This window comes from Vombatus ursinus, unplaced genomic scaffold, assembly GCF_900497805.2.
Source record: "Vombatus ursinus unplaced genomic scaffold, bare-nosed wombat genome assembly UNPS02011700.1, whole genome shotgun sequence".
NCBI lineage: Eukaryota > Metazoa > Chordata > Mammalia > Diprotodontia > Vombatidae > Vombatus > Vombatus ursinus.
In genome coordinates, this window is record NW_020951478.1 from 2,010,483 (window position 1) to 2,022,731 (window position 12,249).

The 12,249-nt window shown below is 35.8% G+C and overlaps 1 pseudogene; it reads left to right on the forward strand.

Moving 5' to 3' along the window:
- The first annotated feature begins 1,374 nt into the window (after positions 1 to 1,374).
- LOC114039194 lies at positions 1,375 to 1,727 on the forward strand (annotated as a pseudogene).
- Positions 1,728 to 12,249: the final 10,522 nt, after the last annotated feature.

The following is a 12,249-nucleotide window of genomic DNA, read 5'->3' on the forward strand; positions in this document are numbered from 1 at the left end:
ACAGAAATGCCAATGATTTAAGTGGGTTTTATATTATAACCTGCAACTTTGCTAAAGTTGTTTATTATTTCAAGTAGTTTTTTACTTGATTTTCTATGTATACCATCATATCATCTGCAAAGAATGATAGCTTTGTTTCTTCTTTGCCTATTCTTATACGTTCAATTTCTTTTTCTTCTCTTATTGCTAATGCTAACGTTACCAGTACAACATTGAACAACAGTGGTGATAATGGACATCCTTGTTTCACCCCCGATCTTATAGGAAATACTTCTATCTTGTCCCCATTACATATGATGCCTGCTGATGGTTTTAGGTAGATGCTACTTATTATTTTAAGGAAGATTCCATTTATTCTCATGCTTTCTAGTGTTTTTAATAGGAATGGGTGTTGCATTTTGTCAAAAGCTTTTTCTGCATCTATTGAGATGATCATGTGATTTCTGTTAGTTTTGTTGATATGATCAATTATGCTGATAGTTTTCCTAATATTGAACCAGTCCTGCATTCCTGGTATAAATCCTACCTTGTCATAGTATATTATTCTTATGATAAGTTGTTGTAATCCATTGGCTATTATTTTATTTAAAATTTTTGCATCTATAATCATTAGGGAAATTGGTCTATAATTTTCTTTCTCTATTTTAACTCTTCCCAGTTCAGGTATCAGCACCATATTTGTATCATAAATAGAGTTTGATAAGGTTCCTTCTTTGCCTATTTCCCCAAATAGTCTATATGGTATTGGAATTAATTGTTCTTTAGATGTTTGATAGAATTCACTTGTAAATCCATCTGGCCTTGGAGATTTTTTCCTAGGGAGTTCATTGATAGCTTGTTCAATTTATTTTTTCTGAGATGGGGTTATTTAAGCATTTAATTTCATCTTCTGTTCCTCTTGGCAATTTATATTTTTTTGTAAATATGTATCCATTTCACTAAGATTGTCAAATTTATTGGCAAACAGTTGGGCAAAATAGTTCCAAATTATTGTCTTAATTTCCTCTTCCTTGGTGGTAGATTCATTCTTTTCATTTTTGATACTAGTAATTTGATTTTCTTCTTTCTTTTTTTAAATTAAATAAACCAAAGGTTTATCTATTTTATCGTTTTTTCATAAACCAGCCCTTAATTTTACTTATTAGTTCAATAGTTAATTTCAATTTTATTTATTTCTCCGTTGGTTTTCAGTATTTCTAATTTGGTGTTTAATTGAGGATTTTTAATTTGTTCTTTTTCTAATTTCTTTTTCAGTTGTATGCCTAATTCATTGATCTCCTCTTTCTCTATTTTATTTATGTAAGAATTTAGAGATATAAAATTTCCCATCTCTGGACTGGGTAGGGCACCCCAGCCTCTGTTGCAGCCGCGGTGTTGTCGTTTCTGCCTGAAGGATGGCTGAGGTAGAAGAAACCCTAAAACGCATTCAGAGCCAGAAGGGAGTGCAAGGGATCATTGTTGTCAATTCATAAGGCATTCCAATCAAAAGCGCTATGGACAACTCCACCACCACACAATAAGCCAAATTGATGCACAGCTTCATCTTGAAGGCTCGGAGCAGTGTGTGAGATGTTGACCCCCAGAACGGTCTCACATTCTTCCGCATTCCCTCCAAGAAAAATGAGAGCATGGTTGCTCCAGATAAAGATTATTTCCTGATTGTGATCCAAAATCCAACAGAATAATTTGCCATATTCGAGGTGCCATATTTTTTTTTCCTTAAATTTAATAGTCTCGCTGAAAGAAAGCATTACTGTTGATTCCCTCTCACCACTGAATGACATGTGGAAAACAAAATTATGGTATCAGACTGGATTTACAGAGATCATGTGACCCAGGTGGGGGCTGGGGCAGATTGATTTTCTTAAACTTTTATCCACCCTGAATCTTCTGCAGCTGAAGGCTGCAATTGGAGCCTTCAGCCATCGGGAAGAAAGCCCTTGGAAACAAGCTTAATGGCCTGGGCTGGTGCCCACCCCCTAACGCCTGAGCTCCCCTCTGGCCAGCTGCCCCCCACCCCAATCTGGGCTCTGGGCTTCTGGTTTTAATTTTGTTGCTATTTTGAAAGGCTGTCTAAAAATAATTGCAGTGATTGTTTAAAAAAAAAAAGCTTTCCCTAAGAACTGCTTTCACTGCATCCCATAAGTTTTGGTATGTTGTCTCATTATTGTCATTCTCTTGAATGAAATTATTGATTGTTTCTAGGATTTGTTGTTTGACCCATTCACTTTTTAGGATTAGATTCTTTAGTTTCCAACTATTTTTTAGTATATCTTTCTATGGCCTTTTATTATATATAATTTTTATTGCATCATGATCTGAAAAGGATGCATTGAATATTTCTTCCTTTCTGCATTGGATTCTGAGGTTTTTATGCCCTACTGCATGATCAGTTTTTGTGTATGTTCCATGTACCTTGGAGAAAAAAGTATATTCCTTTCTATCCCCATTCAGTTTTCTCCAGAGGTCTATCATACCTAACTTTTCTAATATTCTATTTACCTCCTTAACTTCTTTCTTGTTTATTTTGTGGTTAGATTTATTTGGTTCAGAGAGGGGGAGATTGAGGTTCTCCACTAGTATAGTTTTGCTGTCTATTTCTTCCTGTAACTCCCTCAACTTCTCCTCTAAGAATCTGGATGCTATACCACTTGGTGCATCTATGTTTAGTAATGATATTACTTCATTGTATATGGTGCTTTTTAGCAGGATGTAGTTTCCTTCCTTATCTCTTTTGATAAGATCTATTTTTGCTTTTGCTTTGTCTGAGATCAGGATTGCTATCCCTGCTTTTTTTTCTTTTCTTTTTTTTTTACTTCAGCTGAAGCATAATATATTCCGCTCCAGCCTTTTACCTTTACCCTATGTGTGTCACTCTTTTTCAAATGTGTTTCCTGTAAACAGCATATTGTAGGATTATGGTTTTTAATACATTCTGCTATCCACTTCCATTTTATGAGAGAGTTCATCCCATTCACATTCATAGTTGTGATTTCTATCTGTGTCTTTCTCTCCATCCTTCCCCACCCTTCCCCGTTGATGTTTTTCTTTCTCCTTTCTCCTTTTCCCTCCTCACTAGTGTTTTGCTTTTGACTGCCATCTCCCTTAGTCTGCCTCCTTTCTATTAGCCCCTTCCCTTTTCTTCCCCTTTAACCTTACTACTTCTTCCTTCCCTTCTATTCCTCCTCTCTGTTTTTTCTCCTTTTCCCTCCTACTTCCTATATGGCAAGTTAGATTTCTATGCCTAACTGATTATGTTATTCCCTTCTTGAGTCAAATCTGATGAGAGTAAGTTTCAAACAATGCTCCTCCTCCTCCCTTCTTTCCCTCTGCTCTAATAAGTTTTTATGCCTTTTCCTGTAATGTAATTTACCCTTGTCTGCCTCCTCCTTTCCTTTTCTCTCAGTACATTTTCTTAGTTAGATCAGATTAATCTACTTGCTTGGATCCATTTAACCCACTTGATTAGATTTTTTTTTTATCATTACATCAAAGTCAACTTATATCCATCTGCTTTATGTATACCCCTTTAACTTGGTGTAATAACAGTACAATTCTCAAAAGTTGCAAGTGTCATCTTCCCTTGTAAGGATGTAAACATTTTGCCCTTATTAACAACATATTGTATCTTTCTGTCCCATTTACCTTTTTATGTCTGTCTTGAATCTTGTACTTGAAGATCAAATTTTTTGTTGAGCTCTGGTCTTTTTACCAGGAAGGTTTGGAAGTCCCCTATTTTGTTGAATATCCATCTCCTCACCTGAAAGATCATGCTAATTTTCACTGGGTAGCTGATCCTTGGTTGTAATCCAAGCTCCTTTGCCTTACAGAATATCATGTTCCATGACCTATTGTCCTTTAATGTAGAAGCTGCAAGGTCCTGTATATTCCTGACTGTGGTTCCATGATATTTAAATTGTTTCTTTCTGGTTGCTTGCAGTATTTTCTCTTTGACCTGGTAATTTTGGAATTTGGCTACTATATTCCTTGGCATTTTCAATTTGAGATCTCTTTCAGGAGGTGATCAGTGGATTCTTTCTATGGCTATTTTACCTTCTGGTTCTAGGACCTCAGGGCAATTTTCTTTTATAATTTCCTGAAAGATACTGGTCAGGCTCTTTTTTTCATTGTGATTTTCAGGTAGACCAATAATTTTTAAATTGACTCTCCTGTATCAATTTTCCAGGTCAGTTGTTTTATCACTGAGGTATTTTATGTTTTTATTTATTTTTTCATTCTTTTTGTTTCTGTTTGACTGATTCTTGCTCTCTCATCAAGTCATTAGCTTCCATTTGCCCATTTCTAATTTTTAACAAATTGTTTTCTTCCCCATTTGGCCAATTGTATTTTTTAGGGACTTGTTTGCTTCAATGTACTTTTTTTTTTTCCAGTTGGCCAATTGTATTTTTTAAGGACTTGTTTTCTACAGTGATTTTTTGTCTTTCCTTTTCCAAGCTATTAACTCTCTCTTGTATACCTCTCATTTCTTTCCACATTTTTTCTTTTACCTCTCTCAAATTTTAAAATCCTTCTTGAGCTCTTCTAAGAAGGCTTTTTGGGCTTCAGACCAGTTCATATTCCTTTTTCAGGTTCCAAATGTGGGTTTGTTGACAATGTGGTCCTCTTCAGAATTTCTGCCTTGCTCTTCACTGTACTTATAATATGAATCTATTGTACATTTCTTTTTGCTCGTAGTGTTTGCTCATTTCCTGGCCTTTAAAGATACTGAGCTCTCTTTCTAGGGAGCAGTTCTTGTGTTGGGAGCCTAGGGCCTGGTCACTGCCTTTGTGTGTTGGGGCTTCTAATGTTGGCAGTTGGAGGTTTTAGGGTTCTGGTAGCTTACCTGGTGTTCGGCTGGAATTAGCAACACTGGAACTCTAGGGGTAGGATTGGGGCACTGTGGCCCCTGGAGATTTCCTGCTCACCTGGGCCTTTCCTTCCTTTCACTTTCTTCAGTTCTTTTCATATGGATGTTGCAGGATGTTTATCTGCCTGGGGCCTCTTGGAGAGCTGCTTCCCTTAGTTTTGCTGAGGCACTGGGAGACCAGGTTGCTGTAGAATACTGGGGCACCTGGTGGTTTTCTAAGCTGGTTTCCACTGGTTCCCCCACTCTCACTGAGGTGCTGGGGGTCCAGGTGTTGGTGTTTGCTGGCTCCACCACCTGGGTTTCAAGATCTCCTCCTGGTATGCTGAGGTGGGGCTTTCCACTACCTTACTGGGATGTCTCTCATTCTGTACTGCTCCCCTTCCCCCAGGACAAGAGGGACCTTTCCCATTAATCTCTCAAGCTACCTGGGCTACTAGACTGCTGCACCCTGTCTTTCTTCTGGTTCAGTTGTTCCAGGTTTTTTCCTGGAATGATATTTTCTAGGCTTTCAGAAGTTAATAAGGGATAGTGAGAGTGACTTACTTCTTACTCTGCCATCTTTGCTCCCAGAAGTAGAAAGTGCTCGATTCAAATCCTGCCTCTGAAATTTACTGCAAAAGAAATTCTTAGAGTTGACTTTAATTCTTTTTGAAAAACTCATTTTAACAAAACAAAGAAATGAATGAAAGTAGGAAGGGAGCAAAGAAGGAAGGAAAGGATAAAGAAAGGAAGGAAGGAAGGAAGGAAGGAAGGAAAAAAAAAACATTTTGAACCCAGCCTCAAGTGACAGTCATCCCATTGTTGAAATCACTTATGTCTGTTTGGTAAAAAAGAATCAGCCCCTTAAAGCTACTGATAGCAAGAGCCCCTGGTAACAAGGCTCTCTTTTGTTTCTTGAATGTATGGAGAATGGCTGCACTTTTAAGAAAGTGGCAGTTGTCTAAATAATGTAAGGGCACTTTATATGCATTCCAACAACCCTGGAATTATCCCAAATCAGCCTTTTTTGGGGATCAACATTCATGCGTATGACAACTTTTTTGCTTTCCTAAATATAGAGGAACATGATTCTTTAGCAAGATGAAGACGAGCATTTATGGTGACTGCTAATGGAGAGTATTGCTTTGGCTAAATTATCATTCCTATATTTGTCTCATGCTGCCTCCTCATGGGGAATGCTGTTGCTTTCATTTTGTTCCATTTCAAGACCATGCTTTATATTTGCTTGAGGTCTCATCTTGCTCCTGCTTTTTCAAAGGAAGTTTGCATGGCTAAGTACACTTTTTAACTTTACTGCAATGAAGGTAAAAGCATTCAGCAACCTCTCAATGAACTCCATTATGAAGTTTCTCAGGAAGCTAGATGTTGCTTCATTTACCTATGGTAGAAACTTTAAAAGCTAATTTTTTTTCAGACAAATTCACTCCATCCTCAGTTCAAGTAATATGAAATACCACAGTGAAATTTCACACAATTTACACCTCTTATAGCCCTGATAAGGACAAACACAGTTAATATAAGATTCTTATGAGAAAACATTCATTATACATTTTCAATCACTCACTCAGCCATTATTAAGTGCCGACTATGTGACAGACATTGGTAAATATAGGGGATATGAAGAAAAAATGAGAGTTCTTGCCTTCAAGAAACCTACATATTAAGTAGGAGGACACTTCTTGGAGCCAAGATGGTGTAGTAAGAAGTAAGTTGCTCTCACTCTCCCTTATTGACCTCTGAATGCCCCCCAAAAAATTGCCCTAGGACAAAAACTCTACAATACTTGAGTCAGCAGAAAGATAACTGAAAGGCTTCAAATCTTCTCTTATATGTGACATAAGACACTTAACTTCTTTGCCTTAGTTACTTTACGGGTAGAATGATAGCATCTGTGTCCCAGGATTGTTGTGAGGATAAAATGAGAAAATATTTGTAAAGCTCTTTGTGAAACTTAAGGCATTCTATGAATGCTAGCTATTGTAATTAATACAATAATAAATAATAATACAAATAATAATAAATAATATAATCAGATAATATAAATCATAATAATAAAGTACACAATGTTGGGGGATGGAATGTCTCATGAAAGGAACAGTTCAACTTTAATAACAGATGCTTAACAAAAGCATGTTAGTTGAATGATATCTAGGTGGACTGCTAGGAAAAATAATGACACTTTTAAGAACAGTCAGGAAAACAAACGAAATCCAGAAAGGCTCCCCAAACCTTCTCTATAGACAGAAGTGTGAGTCAAAGAGAACTTAAGTGTCTCAAGGTATCCATTTCTGGGGGGGGGGGGTGCAGCAGGCAGTTAAACATTTCCCAGAAGCCTAGGACAGTGCCTCCTGTGCCCTAGAAGCAGAGATCAACTTTAAAAGCCAGAAAAAAAGTGAAACAACATGAGCAAAAAGCAACATAGAAAAACAATGACCATAGAGAAGTATCTTGGTGACAGGGAAGAACAAAACACAAAATCAGAAGAGGACAACATTGTCACTATACCCACATATGAAACCTCAGAGGGGAATATGAACTGGTCTCAAGCCCAAAAAGCCTTCTTGGAAGAGCTCAGGAAGAATTTTAAAGGTCAAATAAAAGAGGTAGAAGAAAATTTAAACAATTCCTTTAAAAATACAGTTGACAAAATGGAAAAAAAAGTACACTGAAGAAAACAACTCCCTAAAAAGTAAAATGGACCAAATGGAAAAGGAGGTACAAAAGCTAACTGAAGAAAACAATTCATTAAAAATTGGAATTGGGTAATTGGAAGCTAATAACTATAAGATATCAAGAATCAGTCAAACCGAATCAAAAGAATGAAAAAAAATAGAAGAAAATGTAAAATATCTCATTGGAAAAACAATTGACCTGGAAAATCAATCCAGGAGAGATAATTTAAGAATTATTGATCTAAGCTTCTACATTAAGGGACTGGAGGACTTGGAATATAATATTCCAAAGGGCAAAGGAGATAAGATTACAACCAAGAATCACCTACCTAGCAAAACTGAGTATAATCCTTCAGGGAAAAAAATAAACACTCAGTGAAATAGAGGACTTTCAAGCATTCTTGATGAAAAGACCAGAGTTGAATAGAAAATTTGACTTTCAGTTATAAGACTCAAGAGAAACATGAAGAGGTAAACAGGAAAGAGAAATCATAAGGGACTTATTAAAGTTGAACTGTTTACATTCCTGCATGGAAAGATGATATTTGTAACTCATAAGACAATTCTCATTATTAGGGTAGTTGCAGGGAAAAATTATATGTATGTATGTAGACAGATAGATAGATAGATAGATAGGTAGGTAGGTAGGTAGATGGCACATGGTGTGTTGGAGATGAAGGGGTGATATCTGGAGAATAAAATTAAGGGGTGAGAGAGGATTATACTGGGAGAAGAAGAAAAGGAGAGATAGGATTGGGTAAATTATCTAACCTAAAACAGACAAGAAAAGGCTTTTACAAAGGAGGGGAAATGGGGGAAGGTGAGAGGGAATGAGTGAATCTTATTCTCATTAGTTTTGGCTTAAGGAGGGAATAACATACACACTCAATTGGATATGAAATCTATCTTACCCTCCAGGAAAATGGGGGGGGCAAGAGAGCAGGGGGATGATAGAGGGGAGGGCAGATTGGGGGAGGAGGTAATCAGAAGCAAACACTTCTAAGGAGCAACAAGGTCAAAAGAGGGAATAGAATAAATGGGGGATGGGATAGGATTAAGAGAAATATAGTTAGTTTTTCACAGCATGACAACTATGGAAGTGCTTTGCATGACTACACATGTATAACCTGTATCAAGATGCTTGCCTTCTCAATGAGGGTGGGTGGGGAGGGAAGAAGGGAGAAAAATTTGGAACCCAAAGTTTTATAAACAAATGTTAAAAAAGTTGTTTTCATATGCAACTGGGAAATAAGATATACAGGAAATGGGGTATAGAAATCTATCCTACCCTAAAGGAAAATTGAAGGGGAAGGGGATAAGAGAAGGGGAGGAGAGATAGAAGAGAGGACAGATTAGGGGAAGGGGTATTCAGAATGTATGCCATAATGGGGTGGGGGGAGGAACTAGATTGGGAGAAAATTTGGAACTCAAAATCTTGTGGAAGTTAATGTTGAAAACTAAATAAATAAAATCCAACCTCTAAAAAAAAAAAAAAGAATTATTGATCTACCTGAAATCCATGATGCAAAAAAGAGCCTGGACAGCATCTTTCAGGAGATAATCAAGAAAAACTGAACTGAGGCCCTAGAACCAAGGGTAAAATAGTCATCAAAAGAATCCACCAGTCACCTCCTGAAAGACATCTCAAATTGAAAACACCAAGGAATATTGTAGCCAAATTCCAGAATTATCAAGTCAAGAAGAAAATCCTGCAAGCAGCCAGAAATAAACAATTTAAGTATCATGGAACCATAGTCAGGAATACATAGGACCTTGTAGTTTCTATATTAAAAGATTGGAGGATTTAGAATATAATATTCTGTAAGGCAAAGGAGCTTGGATTAAAACCAAGGATTAACTGTTCAGAAAAATTGAGCATAATCTTTCAGGGGAGGAGATGGACATTCAAAGAAATAGGAGACTTCCAGACTTTCCTGAAGAAAATACCAGAGCTCACATTATTCAATAAGGGTAAACTGTTTACATCCCTATATGGGAAGATGATACTTATAACTCTTGAGAACCGTATCTTTATTATGACATTTTGAAGAAATATACATAGACAGAGAAAACTATAATGAAAAGAAACTATAATGGGAGAAGAGGAAAAGAGAAGACAGAAAAGGGTAAATAAAATCACATAAAGAAGCACAAAGACATATTACAGTAGAGGGAAATAAAGGAGGGAGATAAGCATTGTTTGAACTTTACTCTCATTGAATTTGGCTCTAGGAGGGACTGACACATTCAGTGAGGTACAGAAATCCAACATAGGCAGTAGGAGGGGAAAGTAGAAAGAAAAGGGAAGGGGGGTTAGAAGGGTGGGCAGATTGAGGGAAGTAGTGGTTAAAAGTAAAATTCTAATAAAAAGGGAAAGATAGAAAAGGAGAAAAAAAGCATGCAAGGGGGGATAGGATAGAAAGACACAGATAGTAATGATAACTGTGAATGTGAATGGGATGAACTCTCCTTTAAAATGGAAACAGCAGAATGGATTAAAAACCATAATCCTACAATATGTTGTTTACAAGAAACACATTTGAAACAGAGGGATACACACAGGGTAAAGGGAAAAGCTGGAGCAGAATGTATTATCTTCAGCTGAAGTAAAAAAAGAAGAAAAGCAGGGGTAGCAATCCTGATCTCAGACAAAGCAAAAGCAAAAAAAAAATCTTATTAAAAGAGATAAGGAAACAAATTACATCCTGCTAAAAGGCAACATAAACAATGAAATAATATACAATTACTAAGCATATATGCACTAAGTGGTATAGCATGCAAATTCTTAGAGGAGAATTTCAGGGAGTTACAGGAAGAAACAGACAACAAAGCTATACTAGTGGAGGACCTCAACCTCCCCCTCTCTGAACTAGATAAACCTAACCACAAAACAAGCAAGAAAGAAGTTAAGGTGAATAGAATTTTAGAAAAGTTAGGTATGACAGACCACTGGAGAAAATTGAATGGGTATAGAAAGGAATACATTTTTTTTTCTCAGTGGTACACAGCACCTACACAAAAATTGATCATGTAATAGGATATAAAAACCTCACAATCCAATGCAGAAAGACAGATATATTAAATGCATTCTTTTCAGACCATGATACAATAAAGATTATATGTAATAAAGGGTCATGGAAAGATAGACTGAAAATTAATTGTAAACTAAATAATCTAGTCCTGAACAATGAGTGGGCCAAACAACAAATCATAGAAACAATCAATAACTTCATCCAAGAGAATGACAATAATAAGACAACATACCTAAACTTGTGGGATGCAGTGAAAGCAGTTCTTAGGGAAAGTTTTATATCTCTCAATTCTTACATGAATGAAATAGAGAAAGAAGAGATCAATTAATTGGGCCTAAAATTTAAAAAAAGAAGCTAGAAAGAGAGCAAATTAACCACCACAATTAAATACCAAATTAGAAATGCTAAAAAACAAAGGAGAAATTAATAAAATTGAAATTAAGAAAACTATTGAACTAATGAAAAAAACTAAGAGCTAGTTTTATGAAAAAAAAACCCAAAATAGATAAGCCTTTGGTTAATTTAATTAAAAAAGTATCAAGAATGAAAAGGGTAATGAAGAGGAAATTAAAACAATAATTAGGAACTATTTTGCCCAAGTGTATGCCAATAAATTTCACAGTCTTAGTGAAATGGATGAATACATACAAAAATATAAGTTGCTGAGGTGAACAGAAGAGAAAATTAAATACATAAATAACCTCATCTCAGAAAAATAAATTGAACAAGCTATCAATGAACTCCCTAGGAAAAAATCTCCAAGGCCAGATGGATTTACAAGTGAATTTTATCAAACATCTAAAGAATAATTAATTCCAATACTATATAGACTATTTAGGAAAATAGACAAAGAAGGTGTCCTACCAAATTCATTTTATTATACCAATATTGTGCTAATACATAAACCAGGAAGCATCAAAACAGAGAAAGAAAATTATAGAACAATTTCTGCAATGAATATAGATGCGAAAATTTTTAAATAAAACATTAGCAAATAGATTACAGCAACTTACCATGAGAATAATATACTATGACCAGGTAGGATTTCTACCAGGAATGCAGGACTGGTTCAATATTAGGAAAATTAGGAACATCATATCATATCAACAGCAAAACTAACAGAAGCCATGTGATTATCTCAATAGATGCAGAAAAAGTTTTTGAAAAAATACAACACTCTTTCCTATTAAAAAACACCAGAGAGCATAGGAATAAATGGAGTCTCTTAAAATGATAAGTAACATCTACCTAAAACATTCAGCAAGCGTTATATGTAATGAACATAAGCTAGAAACATTTCAGTAAGATCAGGGATGAAACAAGGATGTCCATTATCACCACTGTGAGAAGAAAAAGAAATTGAAGGAATTAGAATAGGTAAAGAAGAAACAAAGCTACCACTCTTTGCAGATGATATGATGGTGTACTTAGAAAATCAAGTAAAAAATTACTTGAAATAATAAAAAACTTTAGTAAAGTTGCAGGATATAAAATACACCTACATAAAAAATCAGCATTTCTTTTTTTCTTTTTTTTGGTTCCTTGGGGCATTGGCATATGTATTAGAAAGGTTCTGTGCCAGTTGCTAAGGGAGACATGAGGATAAATAAGACCTAGTCCTTGCCCTCTTGGAGCTAACAATCTAGTAGTAGAGAGGAGATATGTATACCAATCATTG